Source organism: Rhinoderma darwinii, chromosome 9 (assembly GCF_050947455.1).
Source record: "Rhinoderma darwinii isolate aRhiDar2 chromosome 9, aRhiDar2.hap1, whole genome shotgun sequence".
Taxonomy (NCBI): Eukaryota; Metazoa; Chordata; class Amphibia; order Anura; family Rhinodermatidae; genus Rhinoderma; species Rhinoderma darwinii.
The window spans coordinates 23,969,765-23,986,990 of NC_134695.1; the positions used below are offsets into that span (position 1 = coordinate 23,969,765).

Consider the following 17,226-nt stretch of genomic DNA (forward strand, 5'->3'; position numbering starts at 1 on the left):
AGATAATTATTTCTCTCGACTCCCACATAAACGTGCACTCTATTTCAATGGGTAGAGGGGAATAAGCCATTGCCAAACACCTCTGGCAGCAACTGATCCCCCATGGGAAGAAAGGATCAAGCATGTAGAAATCCACCATACCCGATCCTTCTTTCCCCTAACTAGGGTGAGAGTCATGTGGCCCCGCACACACATTAGATTATCGCCCGATTCCACCGAACGTAGTGCATCTGGCCAAATTGTCTAATATGTATGGCCACCTTTTAGTAAATCTGCACCAATGTAAATCGGTTTATTATGAAGACTGTATGGAAATGTGTACTTAAGGGGAATGTACAACTATGTGGACAAAAATATATCTTCTGACATAGTCTATGGCCCAACAGTATCCCTCATGAGTGAAAGGCTTGCAGCACCAGGTAAAGCGTATACGCGCCTTTTGACTTTTTCTCACCACTACGACACTATTGAGATGGAAGAAATAATATAACCCATCCTTCCCCAATAAGACATTGATCGCATACCCTAGTGATACGAAAGCAATTTTAGGTTCTACGACTGATGCAATAAAAACTGGAGGTTACCGTGACCTCAATGATTTGTTATGGCGGAAAGGGGGGGGGGGGGTTTTAGAATTCTAACATGTCTTGGAACTTTTTTCTCCCATATGAAAACACTGATGTACTACGACCAAAAGTCGCCCTATCATTGAAGGGGTTGTCTCAACAGCTGATTTTGCTGGTAGAATCCGCAGACAATCAGACATTTCCCTTGTAATACATGGCAGGAATTCAGATGGACAGCTTCAGTCCACCACAACGGCTCCCCATCCAGGCTTATAGAGGGGTCCAAATGCTCTAAAGGTGCGCAAAGAAGTGGGACCAAAGACCAAAGTAATGAAGTGAATGAGTGGATTGCAGAACCAAGAAAGGTTATCAAACTTGGGGCTATTCAGTTTAGAAAAAAAGATGGCTTTGGGGCGATGTACAAATATATAATTGGACAGTACAGAGATCTTTCTAATGATCTTTTTACACCAGGGTCGGTAACGAGGACAAGGGGGCATCCTCTACGTCTAGAGGAAAAAATGTTTCACCACCAACACGGAGAGGGATTCTTTACTGTGAGAGCAGTGAGATGATGGACCTCTCTGCCACAGGATGTTGTAGTGGTTGATTCTTTGAACAAGTTCAAGAAGGGCCTTGATGCCTTTCTTAAAAAAAAAATATTTTCAGAGGCCGGATATGAAGAGGTAAGAGATGCCAGCGCTATGACTTAAACAGAAAGTGACACTGACCGGAAATGTACAAGATAAACAAATGGATGGATGGTAGAGCTGGGCAATTAATCGTAAAATAATCGGAATCGAAAGTCAGCGCACGTAAAATCGACGTGATCTTGCGAATTTCGGTTTTATCAATTATTTTCTCCCGGTTTAAACTGTATTTGCATCTCCAGGATGCAGATAAAGTTGAATCCAATGGTAGAGCAGGGAACCACAAGGTCCCTGCTCTACCGCTCACTATGCATCGCTGGACGCGAGGTAGTGATGTCATCGCGCCTGTGAATGATGAATTCACTTCTTATTAATGTGAGGCACATGGTGTTATGAATTAAGTACCTCCATGTGCCTCACATTAATAGTTTTTTTTTAACCCCATCATGTACCACATTAACTCAATGTTGCCCATTACAACTGCGAGCGAGCTACTTGATAGGATCACTTAATATAAAGATTATAATGGGTACCATTGGGTTAATGTGTGAGGGAAATTATGTGGTTAGTTCACAGGGCTGTGTTCGGTGCGTGAGATACAGACCATATGTCACCCGCTTTTCCTGGATCCAACATAGTTCAGGAAGCCGGACTCCTAGCATCATAGTCATCCATGCTTCCGTGAGTCACTGCCTCCCCGCAGGAATACCGTCCTGTAGTGTAATCATGTTTTCAGTACGGGAGCCCAGCTTTCTGAACTATGTTGAATCCAGGAAAAGCGGGTGACATACAGTCTATATCTCAAGCACCGAACGCAGCCATGTTAATTAACCACATCATTTCCCTCACACATTAACCCAATAAGGCCCGCAATAATAATTATAGTAAGTGATCCCATCAAGTACCTCGCTGACCGTTGTAATAGGCAAAATTGTGTTAATGTGAGGTACATGATGGGGTTAATTACCATTAATGTGAGGCACATGGAGGTTCAAAATTGATAACACACTGTGCCTGCTAGCTCCGATTCCTGCCATTAAGCCCTTAGATGCAGCGATCCAAAGCGATCGCTGCATCTTAGTGGTTTGTAGCAAATCGCCACCCCTGCCATGCGATGGCAAGGCTGGCGACTGCTACTATGGCAACAGGAGGCCTAACAATGGCCTCCTGTCTGCCATTACGGAAGCCGATTAGGCCCCGACCGGAGGCGGAGCATGATCGGCTTGCGGTCAGTGAACAACTGACAGACAGTTCTAATACATTTAACTACATAGGTAGTACAATGTATTAGAACATCAATCAAACAGTTGGACCTTCAAGTCCCCTAGTGGGACTAAAGAAAAGTGTAAAAAAAAAGTTTAAAAAAAGTAAAAATAAAAAGTTGTAAAAAATAAAAGTTTCAAGTAATAAAATAAAACACAACCGCCCTTTTTCGCTTATCATGTCATTTATTATTGAAAAAATAATAATAAAACCATACATATTTTGTATCGCCGCGTCCGTAACAACCTGAGCTATAAAAATATTATGTTATTTGTCCCGCGAAGTCAAATCGCAGTAAAAAAAACAAAACACTAAAATACTGCCAGATTTGCTGTTTTTTGTCACTTTGTCTTCCAAACATTGAAATAAAAAGTGATCAAAAAGTTGCATGTATCCAAAAATGGTACCTATAAAAAGTCTCGCAAAAAACAAGCCCTCATACAACTCCGTCGACAAAAAAATTTAAAAGTTATGGCTCTTACAACATGGCGACAGAAAAAAATACATTCTTTTTACAAAAGTAATTTTATTGTGCAAAAAGTTGTAAAACATAAAAAAATTCTATAAATTAGGTATCGCTGGAATCGGACTGACCCGCAGAATAAGGTTAACATGCAATTTATAACAGGTGGTGAACGCTATATATATATATATATATATATATATATATATATATATATATATATAAAATAAAATAAAAATACTATGCCAGAATTGCTGTTTTTTGATCACTTTGCCTCCCAAAAAATAGGATAAAAAGTGATCAAAAAGTCGCATGTACCCCAAAATGGTACCAATAATAACTACAGCTCGTACTGAAAAAAAACAGCCCTCATACCACTACGCTAATGAAAAAAATGAAATAAGTTAAGGCTTCCATAAGTCAGGAAATAAACAATATGCAGTTGTGCCGGCCCGAGGGGAACATTTCTTCTGTTTCAAGCTTCGATGTATCAAGGCCCCAAAATTAGGAAACCAGGAAGGGGAGGGCCCAAACGAGGGTGCCTTATTATACCAGGACAACACCTCCCAGCTAAATTCCTAAAACTGCAAAGGTGCGGAGTGTGGACTACAAGGGGATAAGAAAGGACACCATTTATCAGTTCGACACTGGCCTGTGCATAAAGGATTGTTTCACAGGGTAATAAATATTTATGGATTATTTTATTGTTTACCCCATTATTATACCACCTGACTATGCCCCTGATATACTCTGCCCAGCTTACATGTACCCCCACATTATAAACTGAAATATCAGTAATACACAAACAAAACTACTACCAGCAAAATCCACGCTCCAAAGGCTAAATGGCGCTCCCTCCCTTCTAAGCCCTACAGTGTGCACAAACAGCAGTTTACTTCCACATATATGGCATCGCCATACCCGGGAAAACCCTTTTAACAATTTTTGGGGGTGTGTCTCCAGTGGCACAAGCTGGGCATGACATATTTGCCACTCAAATGGCTTATCTAGGGGGCGTGGCCTAGCAGCAGATGTAAGCAGACGTGTGTGGCTGGAGCTCCCGCTGTGCCCATCTTGCAAATAGCATTTATCCCTTACCTACCTGGGTAATACCTACAGAATTAGTCACTGTAAAGCTGGAGGTGACCGACCCAGTCAATTTCGCTGCGATGACTCGTTCTAAAAAGTAAAAAACAACGCCGGCAAGTCCGGGGCCTGGAATCCAAGATGGAGTAGGACTGTCGGAACAGTAGTGCGGGCTCGGATGCAGCAGACCGGCTGGAGAGATTTGCTCGGACGCCAAGCGCGAGCAGCTCAGCAGCGGGCAGGGTACCTGTGGCTAGCGATGGAAAGGCAGATAGTCCATCTTATGGCTCACGCTACTGTGTTGGAGGAAGATATGATGAGTGAAGAGGAGGAAGAGCTGTGTAGTCAGCAGCGGGAACTGCCTAATGCTAGTGGGAGACTGCTCCACAGAAAGGTCAGCGTGCAGGAGCCGTCCCTCACACACATACTTGCAGCGGTGAAACAGAATTCCTCGATTCTTTCCTTGCTGACTGGCCTGTTGGGAGGCCTGAAGGAGGACATCTTGTTTTTTAAGGTATGATCTGCAGAAGTTGGCAGAACGTACTACGGTTATTGGAGGCACCTATTTCCCTGGAGGAACTGGAAAGGGCAATAGGAGATATGGCAAATGAGAAGGCACCGGGTCTGGATGGTCTGCCTGGGGAAATTTATAAGGAGTATAGGGATGAAATTTATAGATACCCTACTGGATAGTTTTCAAAGAGGCAAATTACCGGATTCATTATATGAAGCAATGATAGTGGTCTTACCTAAGGAGGAGAAAGATAACCAATTACTGGAATCCTCTAGACCGATATCTTTGCGGACGTCGGACATTAAAATAGTGGTGAAGGTGTTAGCGCAAAGGCTAAATAAGGTGGTGCAAAGGGTTGTGCATGAAGACCAATTGGGGTTCATGTCATCCAAGTCAACGGCTATAAATCTTAGGTTATTCCACAATCTTCAGGTAATGCCGGATGAACCGGTGGGGAGATCTGCGTTAACGCTGGACGCCACTAAGGCGTTTGATTGTGTGGTATGGGGGTATTTATGGAAGGTTATGGGTAAGATGGGATTTGGTCCTAATTTTGGGAAGTGGGTTCAGTTGCTTTACATGGCTCCTACGGATAGAATACAGGTAAATGGAGCGCTGTCCAGGGGAACAATTCCGCTGGCCAGGGGAACGCATCAGGGGTGTCCATTGTCGCCATTATTATATGCTCTGGCAGTGGAACCGTTCGCTTGTGCAATAAGACAAGAAGAGTGCATAAAGGGTATGAAATACGGGGCGATGGAGGAAAAAAATATCTCTATATGCTGACGATATTTTGATATATCTGACAGACACTGAGAATACTCTTGCTTTAGTAGTAGACACGATCACTAGCTTTGGAGTCTTTTCTGGTTTGAATATTAACTGGAACAAGTCAGCTCTCATGGCGATTGACCCGGTTAGTATTGCGGACACTGGAGTAGGTGCCCGTATTCCGGTAGTTTCAGAATTAACCTACTTAGGGGTTAAGACGACGTCTAAGGTTAACGATTATATGTCTTTAAATGTATTGCCACTGTTGCCCAAGGTTAAAGCTAAGGTGGAGACTTGGAATAGACTTCCTCTCTCTGCTCTGGGGAGGACTAACCTAATTAAAATGATTCTTATGCCCCAGGTACTGAACATTCTTCACAATTCCCCGGTATGGATACCCAAACACTGGTTTAGAAGACTGCATAATCTCTTTCGGGAACTGGTCTGGAAACGAGGGGTGCCTAGAATAAAATTGGAAAAACTACAATTGCCAAAAGATTAAGGGGGTGTGGCTTTAGCGAATGCTTGGATATACTACTGGGCAGCCCAGAGCCAACATTTTAAAGGATGGGAGGACAAAGAGAAATGGGGATCCAGTGCGCACCTATTGTCATATGTGGGGGGTGGGATTAATGCGCTAAAGGCGCTGGAAGCGCATACTTACAAGAGACTAGCGAGTACTAAACCAACACTACTTCTGATACATAAAGTATGGTGGCAATGTAAACAAATATTGGGCATAGGGATGTGTACTAAATATACTCCCATTTGGCATAATCCGGTTCTGTGGGAATTGTATCAATTAGAGGGCATGCAAAAATGGCAAATGGCAGGGTTTATAAGATTGAGTCACATGTATGATGATACTACACTGAAGTCCTTTCAGCAATTAAAAGACCAGTTTCAATTAGAGCACAGTATGTTCTACCAATATCTGCAGATACGACATGCTCTGCGGGCGTTTGTGCACTGGGAGTATTGGAATATACGGTTAAGGCGGACACATCTAAAGGGCTGATTTCCATGGCTTATAAGAACTTACTATCAAAGCACTTGGGAGATCCTATGGAGCTAGTGAGAGTGAAATGGGAGCGGGATATGGGTGCTTTGCCCAAAGAGGATTGGGAGGAGATCTTAGCGTTATCTTATGGCTCAGAGGAGGTCGCAACTTTTCTTGGTACATCGAGTTTACCGGACACCTTGGGTGCTGAAACAGATGGGGCTCAGATCGGATGCTAAGTGTCCCAGGTGTACGGAGGAGAAAGCGGACATTTATCATATGTTCTGGAAATGTGGGGCTTTGAGGAACCTATGGGGGGAGAAATCAGAATTGATAAAAAAGGTATATGGTGTGGATTTGGCGGCGGATCCAAAGGTGCTGGTGCTGGGGTTTGTGGAAGAACTGGAGGGTGACAAGCTGGAATGTTTGGCAATTGCAAACATTTTATACCAGGCCAGGAAGTGTATTGCTAAACACTGGTTGGATGTGGAGCCTCCCGTGCATAGGGAAATTGTGGGAATGCTGAATTACACTATTTTGATGGAATATAAAATCTTTTCGAAAAGGGGTAACGTGAAGAAATTTGATAAGCAGTGGGCAAATGATTGGATTGCTCAGGGGTGGTGTCACCTGAATTGAGCAGAATACGGACACAAATGTAGGAGATCATTTCTAAAAACGAATAACGTGAGGTGTATATTGTTTAACCCCTTAAGGACGCAGCCTTGTTTTGGCCTTAAGGCTCAGAGCCCATTTTTGAAATCTGACATATTTCACTTTATTTGGTAATAACGTCGGAATGCTTAAACCTATCCAAGCGATTCTGAGAATGTTTTTTCATGACACATTGGGCTTTATGTTAGTGGTAAAATTTGTTCGATATATTCAGTGTTTATTTGTGAAAAATTGCAATATTTAGAGAAAATTATGAAAAAATTGAATTTTTCTGAATTTAAATGCATATGCTTGTAAAAACAGATGGATATACCCTCCCAAAAAGTTACTAGTTCACATTTCCCATATGTATACTTTAGATTGGCATCGTTTTTTGAACATTTTTTTATTTTTCTTGGACGCTACAAGACTTAACATAAACAGCAATTTCTCATTTTTAAGAAAATTTCAAAATACTTTTTTTTAAGGTACCTGTTCAGTTCTGAAGTGGCTTTGAGGGGCCTATGTATTAGAAACCCCCATAAAACACCCCATTTTTATTTTTTTTAAATATCCTTTTTATTGTCAATTTTCACATTTTCTTACAAACATTTCACGTAAAAGTTGCATCATGAGTGCGCAGCACTCAACTGTCATTGAATTAACTTTGAATTAAATTCAACATAACATAACAACATGGCATAAGTGTCGATCTTCATATGGACCGAAAACATGACTTCCCCCAACCCCGACACGACCTAGGTCATCAATGAGTATCTACTTATCATTTATCCCCCAACTAGTTCAAAGTTGCAACCCCCCTAAAGTGCCTGCCAAGAGCTGTGTGCAGTACCACTTTGTGTGCTGGAAAGGCTTAACAATTTCCGCTATTTCGGCTGCTGTACATTGCGATTCTATGAATATTTGCCACTTATCAAATAGCTTCTTGGTTCCCGTTTCCTTCCGCCTTTCCACCTCCACCCTCTCAAGAACTAATAACTGTTTCAGCCGTGACACAATCAGTTCTAACCCCGGCGTGTCTGCCTCCAACCATTTACTCAGCAGGCATCTCAAGGCTACCAGTAAAATCGTGTGCACCAGCGCTGGAGGTGATCTCACTCCTCGAGCACCCTCTTCCTCTGGCGGCCTCGCCTGATGGAACAGTAGCGCTTGAGGCGTCAGTGGGAGGTTCGCTTTCCAATGATCCTCAATATATTTTTGTACCATCCCCCAAAATCGTTTCGTATGTACGCACCCCCACACTCCATGCCATAAATTTGTCAGAGGTGTATTGCATTTGGGGCAACACGTAATGCGGTCAGGATTGTGAAGGCAGAATATTAAAGCCATATATAGCTGAATGCATCAACTTAAAATAGGTTTCCCTCCAGCTCTCATTTATAACACTCTTCCGTACCGTCTCCCAACCCCCCAGTATGATCTCTCCTATACCTGGATCTTGGGTCCACCGTTCCCAGATTTTGAAACTAACCCTTGATTGCGGACGAACAAAACCATCTCTCAGTGCTCTATACAACCCTGAAATGGTCTCCCGCCCAGTTGTTGGACCTATGACCTCATCTAGAGTGTGCGAGGTAGCTTCCTTACTCAAATCCCTGAGCCTGGAGGTGCAAAATGCTTGTACCTGAAGTATTTGTAAAAAATTGACCCTACCTTCTATGGGTCTGAGTTTAGTGGTAATTTCCTCCCCAGTTAACCACCTCCTTTCCTCTATGTGCATAAGATCCCCTGCGTTGTCAATGCCTACCATCCCCCATGAGGCAAATCCGTCCCCCTTGCCTACTCCCGGTAAAAATTCCGGGCGTCCGCTCAACGGCATATATTTCGATACCAGGTGAGGTAACCCAAACTGCTTACGTACCACTTTCCAAGCTAGGACTGTATCTCTCAATACAATGGAGGTTTTGAGACGGCACGGAAGAGAAGCTACTCTACAATGTAACAAAGCTTTCAGGTTCCAGGGTGAGGCATACTCCCCCTCCAGATCTAAGTTGGAATAATTGCTCGATTCGTGAAGCCAATCTACTACATGACGAAAAAGACAGGCCACGTTATAACCCCTGACATTCGGAAAGTTCACACCCCCTTCTTGTTTGCCCATCATGAGCTTGGTAAGTGCGATGCGAGGCCTTTTTCCTGCCCATATAAATTTAGTGAATGAGGCCGTCAGTTTAGAGACATCCACATGCTTCAATAAGAGAGGGATTGTTTGAAAGGGGTATAGCAATCTGGGGAAGCTAACCATCTTAATTAGGTGGCACCTTCCCAGGAGGGACAACGGCAATTGGCCCCATCTAGTGAGTTCCGCTTGTATTTTTTTAATTAACGGGGGATAATTTAGGCCATACAGGGTGTCCGGTATCCTTCCTATTCTGATACCCAGATAAGTAATGCAATGTTCAACTGGGGATATCCCACACCCCAAGGATTGCAAAAGGTCTTAGGCAATGGCCTGCCCAACTCCAGCAGTTCGCTTTTAGCTAGGTTGACTTTATATCCCGAGCATTGCCCAAATTCCTGCAAAAATTGAAAAACCGTCCTTAAATGTTCTTGAGGATTTGACATAAAAAGTATAACGTCATCAGCAAACAGGGCTAACTTCACTGCCCGAGACCCTACTTGAATGCCTCTGAACATATCCGATTCCTCCAGAAATCTAGCCATAGGTTCCAATGCGAGATTGAATAACAGGGGCGACAGGGGACAACCCTGTCGTGTTCCTTTATGTAATTGGAAGGGATCCGACAGGAACCCTGAGGAGTGAACACGTGCCTGCGGGTTATTGTAGACACCCTTCAGGAAGACCCGGAAGTCTCCCTGAACGTTCATTTTGTCCAGCACCATCCCCAGCCATTCCCATTGTATGTTATCAAAGGCTTTCTCTGCGTCTAACGCTAATAGTGCCGGCCTGGTACCTGGCTGGGGATCGTGCCTGACTGTTTCTAGCACCGTCAACACTTTGCGTAGATTCGTCACTGCTGCCCTGCCCTTTACAAATCCTACTTGGGATTTTCCCACCAGTGTGGGTAGATACATAGCCAGCCGATTGGCCAAAATTTTTGTGAGCAATTTCTGATCTTGGTCTATCAGTGAAATGGGACGGTACGACCCCGGGTCAAGAGGATTCTTCCCCTTCTTGGGTAACACCTTTATATGCGCTACTTTGGCCTCTGCTGGTAAAGCACCCGTCCTTAGTAAAATATTATAGTATGCTACCAAGGTAGGGCTGATTTCTTCTCTCAGAGATTTAAAAAACTCTCCTGTGAATCCATCTGGACCCGGGGCCTTTCCGTTAGATAAGGTCTTAATGGCGCTCCGAACTTCCTCTAATGTAATCTCTGCGCTCAAGTGACCGTTCTGCTCCTGAGTGAGCCCTGGCAGCTTCACCTTCTCCAAAAATTCCCTCCCTTTTTGGAGATCTATGGGTGTTTCTGAGTAAAGGGCTTGGTAGTATTTACTTAATATGGTGTTGATTTTTTTTGGGTCTGAGGTAGAAGTTCCATTAGATTCGTTAAGTGTTGAAATGTGTGACGGTGCATACCTCCCCTTCGCTAATCGCGCTAATAATTTGCCCGCTTTATTGCCGAAACGCATTAGATCGGCATCAAATTGGGACCGGTAAATACTCTCTCTTTTGTCTAACCACTGATCAAACTGTCGCTTGGCTTCCCTCCATTTCTCCCCCAATGGCGGTGATGGAGAATGTAGAAATGCTGTGTATGCACACCGTAATCTGTCGCTCGCTGCCTTGTATCCTTCGGTCGTTTTGCGTTTAAGATTAGACATAAATTGCATAACTTTCCCCCTTATTACCACTTTGGCTGTACGCCAATACAATGACGGTTCCGAGCGATGCGATACATTATCCCCATCAAATTCCATCCACCACCCCTTAAGCTTCTGTATAAAGCGCTCATCCTTTGCCAGAAAGGCGGGAAACCTCCAGATAAAATCCGTTCCTCTAGCTACTGTGTCGGCCAAGGTAATGGTAACCGGGGCATGGTCCGAAATAACTAGATCCTCAATCGCCGCTTCACGTAATTGTCGCGATAATGCGTCATTAACTAGCAAGTAATCAATACGCGACCATGACTGATGAACATGGGAGAAATGTGTATATTCCCGCGCATCTGGGTGTAGACTCCTCCACGCATCTATTAGGGCCGTGTGTCTTAAAAATTCGGGCAAGATCCTATCTCTATTTCTCTGCGAACTAGTCCCTGCGCTCCTATCTTCCCTTGAAGACCTCACAGTGTTAAGGTCTCCCCCCAGAATCAAAAACCTAGTGCGATCCTGCTGGAGTTGGGTTTCCAAATGACCAAAAAACCCTGTGTTAATCGTATTTGGGCCATACACATTATGAATACTGATAGTTTCCCCTGCATGCTCCATCACTAGATGGATCCAACGGCATGCCGTTCCTGGGACACCAGCGTAAACGCAAAATTTTTATGTATCAAAATTATAACTCCCGCCTTACCCTCCCTTGCCGACGAGCCAAAAACCTGACCCACCCAGAATTTTTGCAAATACTTAAACTCTGGCTCGGTCAGGTGAGTTTCCTGTAATAGGGCCACATCTGGTTGCAATCGTTTCATGTGTCGCAAAAGTTTGGTCCGTTTCTGTGGGGATCTCAGCCCTTTAAAGTTCCAAGAGACTATTTTCATGTTATTGGGCCGTGCATAAGATGAGCTAAAATGCCTAAAAGTCGTGATAGGTTCGGGGAGTCAGATCCGCCTTTTTCCAAGAGCCATGTATAAACATTAATAACATAACCAAAACCCGGCTTATAAACCAGAACCAAACTCCATGTCAAGGCCATCCGGCCCTTATCTAACAAAACCATAAAATCACCTACGGCAAGGGTTATCAGCCCCTTAATACCCACTGGTGTAAGTGACTTCACTTTTTTCTGTTGTGTCAAAACACGCCCCTCCCTCCCCCTCCCCCCCAGACCTGCATATAGGTCTCCTTCAATGAGGAAGCAGCACCTGCCCTTACCACCTCATTACCCCTTTGTCGCCTGTGCACACATTTATACATTCTCATACCTTCGGTTTAACCCCTTCCCGCTCCTTGACGTACTATTACGTCATGGCAGCTGTATCGTTCGCGCTCCATGCCGTAATAGTACGTCTCGGGAGTAACGGCCGTTTCGGCCGTCCTCCCGACACATACAGGAGCTGTGACGCTGCTGTCTTGTTCAGCAGCTGTCACAGCTCCTACAGCGGGAACCGATCGCTGTGTCCCCGCTGATTAACCCCTTAAAAGCCGCGTTCTATAGAGATCGCGGCTTTTTAGGGGTTAAGCTGCCATCGCCGGCCTGCTACGCGACAGCGGCCGGCGATGGTGACTATGGCAACCGGACACCAAACAATGGCGTCCGGCTATGCCATAGACGGAAGCCTAGTGGGTCCTGACAACGTCAGGACCCACTATGCTTGCTGTCAGTGAGTAGCTGACAGTTCTAATACACTGCACTACGCATGTAGTGCAGTGTATTAGAATAGCGATCAGGGCCTCCTGCCCTCAAGTCCCCTAGTGGGACAAAGTAATAAAGTAAAAAAAAAGTTAAAAAAAGATGTGTAAAAATAAGAAAATAAAAGATTTCAAAGTATTAAAAGTAAAAATCCCCCTTTTTACCTTATCAGTCCTTTATTATTAATAAAAATATATAAACAAACAAATAAACTATACATAATTGGTATCGCCGCGTCCGTAACGGCCTGAACTACAAAATTATTTCATTATTTATCCAGCACGGTGAACGCCGTAAAATAAAATAATAATAAACCGAACCACAATCACAATTCTTTGGTCTCTTCACCTCCCAAAAAATGGAATAAAAAGAGATCAAAAAGTCGCATGTACCTAAAAATGGTACTGATCGAAACTACAGTTCGTTACGCAAAAAATAAGTCCTCGCACGGCTTGATTGATTGAAAAATAAAAAAGTTCTGGCTCTTAGAATAAGGTAACACAAAAAGTGAATGATTGTTTACAAAACGTATTTTATTGTGCAAACGCCATAAGACATAAAAAAAACCTATAAACATATGGTATCGCCGTAATCGTATCGCCCCGCAGAATAAAGTGAACATGTCAATTATAGCGCACGGTGAACGCCGTAAAATAAAAAAGAAAAAAAAACAATCGTACAATTGCTGTTTTTTAGTCACCACGCCACCTAAAAATAGAATAAAAACTGATCAAAAAGCCGCATGCACCCCAAGAAAACTACAATGGATTCCTCAAGGGGTCTAGTTTCCAAATTGGGGTCACTTTTGGGGGGTTCCCAATGTTTTGGCACCACAAGACCTCTTCAAACCGGACATGGTGCCTAATAAAAAAGAGGCTTCAAAATCCACTAAGTGCTCCTTTGCTTCGGAGGCCGATGCTTCAGTCCATTACCGCACTAGGGCCACATGTGGGATATTTCTCAAAACTGCAGAATCTGGGCAATAAATATTAAGTTGCGTTTCTCTGATAAATCCTTTTGTGTTATAAAAAAAATTGTATAAAGAGGATTTTCTGACAAAAAAAAAATGTAAATTTCACCTCTACTTTGCTCTAAATTTTTGTGAAACACCTAAAGGGTTCATAAACTTTCTAAATGCTGTTGTGAATACTTTGAGGGGTCTAGTTTCTAAAATGGGGTATTTGATAGGGGTTTCTAATATATGGGCCCCTCAAAGCAACTTCAGAACTGAACTGGAACCTAAAAAAATAAATAAATGAGGCAATACTTCGCTTCTTACATTATACTGATAATGAGCCGTGCCCACCCCGAGATGACCCCAGTTTTGACCGTTTGTATAAACGGAGACCCCTATTAGACCGTTCCAGTGCCCGGTTTTCCCAAGCATTCACACCCAAGAAGTGTATTTCTATTGATGAGTCCCTGGTACATTTTAAAGGGAGGGTTCAATTCCGCGAGTACCTGCCGGGTAAGAGGGCAAGGTATGGCGTGAAGATGTATAAGCTGTGAGAGTGCATCAGGATGCAACAATAGGTACATGGGAGGGATGGACTTGTAAGATCAAGCCCTGAAGCCCTACAGCGCCATGCAGTGTGGTATAAGAAGCTGGCCGGGCACATCATACAGATGGCATTGTACAATGCGTACATGCTACGTCGATGTGCAGGCCAGACGGGAACTTTCCTGGAATTTCAAGAGGTGATTATCAAGAACCTAATCTTTAGGGACCAAGAAGGGGGGGCACCCAGTACTTCTGGAAGCGAGCCCACACGCATCGTACCAGGGCAACACTTTCCAGGAGAAGTTCCCCAAACTGGCAAGAAGGGAAAAAGTCAAAAGAGGTGCAAAGTCTGCTATAAGAGGGCGATAATGGATGACACAATATATCAATGTGACACGTGTCCCGAATAACCAGAGCTCTGTATGAAAGTGTTTTAAAATTTATCATACATCCCTTGGTTTATAATTTACCCCAATTTTACTTACCCTGATGCACTCCACACAGCTTACTCCCCCCTCGTCTTTCCCCTCTGGGCCCTGCTGTGTGTCCAGGCAGCTGATAACAGCCACATGTAGGGTATTGCCATACCCGGGAGAACCCACATTACAGTTTATGGGGTGTAGGTCTCCGGTCAAAATGCTCACTACACCTCTAGATGAATGCCTTAAGGGTGTAGTTTTTAAAACGGGGTCACTTCTTGCGGGTTTCAACTGTACTGGTACCTCAGGGGCTTCTGCATACATGACTTCGCACTAGAAAATCCCCAGTAGGCCAAATGGTGGTCCTTTCCTTCTGAGCCCTCCCATGGGCCCAAACGGCAGTTTATCACAACAAATGGGGTATTGCGGCACTCAGAACAAATTGCGCAACAGAATGGGGTATTTTGTTTCTTGTGAAAATAAGAAATTTTCAGCCAAAACTACATATTATTTGAAAAAAAATAATTTTGTTTTCATTCCCAGCCCAATTCAAATAAGTTCTGTGAAAAAACTATGGAGTCTAAATGGTCACATTACCCATAAGTTAATTCCTTGAGGGGTGTAGTTTCCAAAATGGTGTCACTTCTGGTGGGTTTCCATTGCTTTGATACCTCTGGGGCTCTGCAAATGAGACATGGCACCCGAAAACCAAACCAGCAAAATCTGTACTCCAAAGAACACACAGCGCTCCTTTCCTTCTGAGCCCTCCCATGGGCCCAAACGGCAGTTTATCACCACAAATGGGGTATTGCCGCACTCAGGACAAATTGGGCAACAAAATGGAGTATTTTATTTCTTGTGAAAATAAGAATTTTTGAGCTAAAATGACATATTATTGGAAAAAATATATATTTTTTTAATTCCCAGCCCAATTCAAATAAGTTCTGTGAAGAAACTATGGAGTCTAAATGGTCACATTACCCATAAATGAATTCCTTGAGGGGTGTAGTTTCCAAAATGGGGTCACTTCTGGTGGGTTTCCATTGCTTTGATACCTCTGGGGCTCTGCAAATGCGACATGGCACCCGAAAACCAAACCAGCAAAATCTGTACTCCAAAGAACACACAGCGCTCCTTTCCTTCTGAGCCCTCCCATGGGCCCAAACGGCAGTTTATCACCACAAATGGGGTATTGCCGCACTCAGGACAAATTGGGCAACAAAATGGAGTATTTTATTTCTTGTGAAAATAAGAATTTTTGAGCTAAAATGACATATTATTGGAAAAAATATATATTTTTTAAATTCCCAGCCCAATTCAAATAAGTTCTGTGAAGAAACTATGGAGTCTAAATGGTCACATTACCCATAAATGAATTCCTTGAGGGGTGTAGTTTCCAAAATGGGGTCACTTCTGGTGGGTTTCCATTGCTTTGATACCTCTGGGGCTCTGCAAATGCGACATGGCACCCGAAAACCAAACCAGCAAAATCTGTACTCCAAAGAACACACAGCGCTCCTTTCCTTCTGAGCCCTCCCATGGGCCCAAACGGCAGTTTATTGCCACAAATGGGGTATTGATGCACTCAGGAGAAATTGGGCAACAAAATTTAGTATTTTGTTCCCTGTGAAAATAAGAAATTTTGGTAAAAAATTACATCTTATTGGAAAAAATGTCATTTTTTTTAATGTCACAGCCCAATTGAAATAGGTGCTGTGAAAAAACTGTGTGGTCAAAATGCTAACAACAACCATAAATGAATTCCTTGAGGGGTGTAGTTTCCAAAATGGGGTCACTTTTGGTGGGTTTCCATTGCTTTGATACCTCTGAGGCTCTGCAAATGCGACATGGCACCCGAAAACCAATCCAACAAAATCTGGACTCCAACAAACATATAGCGCTCCTTTCCTTCTGAGCCCTCCCATGGGCCCAAACGGCAGTTTATCACCACAAATGGGGTATTGCCACACTAAGGACAAATTGGGCAACAAAATGGGGTATTTTGTTCCCTGTGAAAATAAGAAATTTTGATCACAAATGACATTTTATTGGAAAAAATGACATTTTTTTCATTTCAGAGCCCAATTCAAATACGTGCTGTGAAAAAACTGTGCGGTCAAAATGGTAACAACAACCCTAAATGAATTCCTTGAGGGGTGTAGTTTCCAAAATGGGGTCACTATTGGGGATTCCTACTGTTTTGGCACCTCAACACCTCTTCAAACCTGGCATGCTGCCTAAAATATATTCTAATAAAAAAGAGGCCTCAGAATGCACTAGGTGCTTCTTTGCTTCTAGGGCTTGTGTTTTAGTCCACGAGCGAAGTAGGGCCACATGTGGGACATTTCTAAAAACTGCAGAATCTGGACAATACATATTTAGTAGTGTTTCTCTGGTAAAACCTTCTGTGTTACAGAAAAAAAAATGAATAAAATTGAAATTCAGCAAGAAAAATGAAATTTGCAAATTTCACCTCCACTTTGCTTTAATTCCTGTGAAATGCCTGAAGGGTTAAAAAACTTTCTAACTGCTGTTTTGAATACTTTGAGGGGTCTAGTTTTTAAAATGGGGTGTTTTATCAGGGTTTCTAATACATAGGCCCCACAAAGCCACTTCAGAACTCAAGAGGTACCTTAAAAAAAAGGCTTTTGACATTTTCTTAAAAATATGAGAAATTTCTGTTTATGTTCTAAGCCTTGTAACGTCCAAGAAAAATAAAATAATGTTCAAAAAACAATGCCAATCTAAAGTAGACATATGGGAAATGTGAACTAGTGACTATTTTGGGTGGTATAACCGTCTGTTTTACAAGCAGATGCATTTCAATTCTGAAAAATGC

General features: G+C 43.0%; 1 protein-coding gene across 3 annotated transcripts in view; it reads right to left on the minus strand.

Annotated features, from left to right (window-relative positions):
- The window catches only part of EIF1AD (eukaryotic translation initiation factor 1A domain containing), a 68,840-nt gene that overhangs the window by 35,315 nt on the left and 16,299 nt on the right, over window positions 1-17,226 (minus strand). The window lies entirely within an intron of this gene.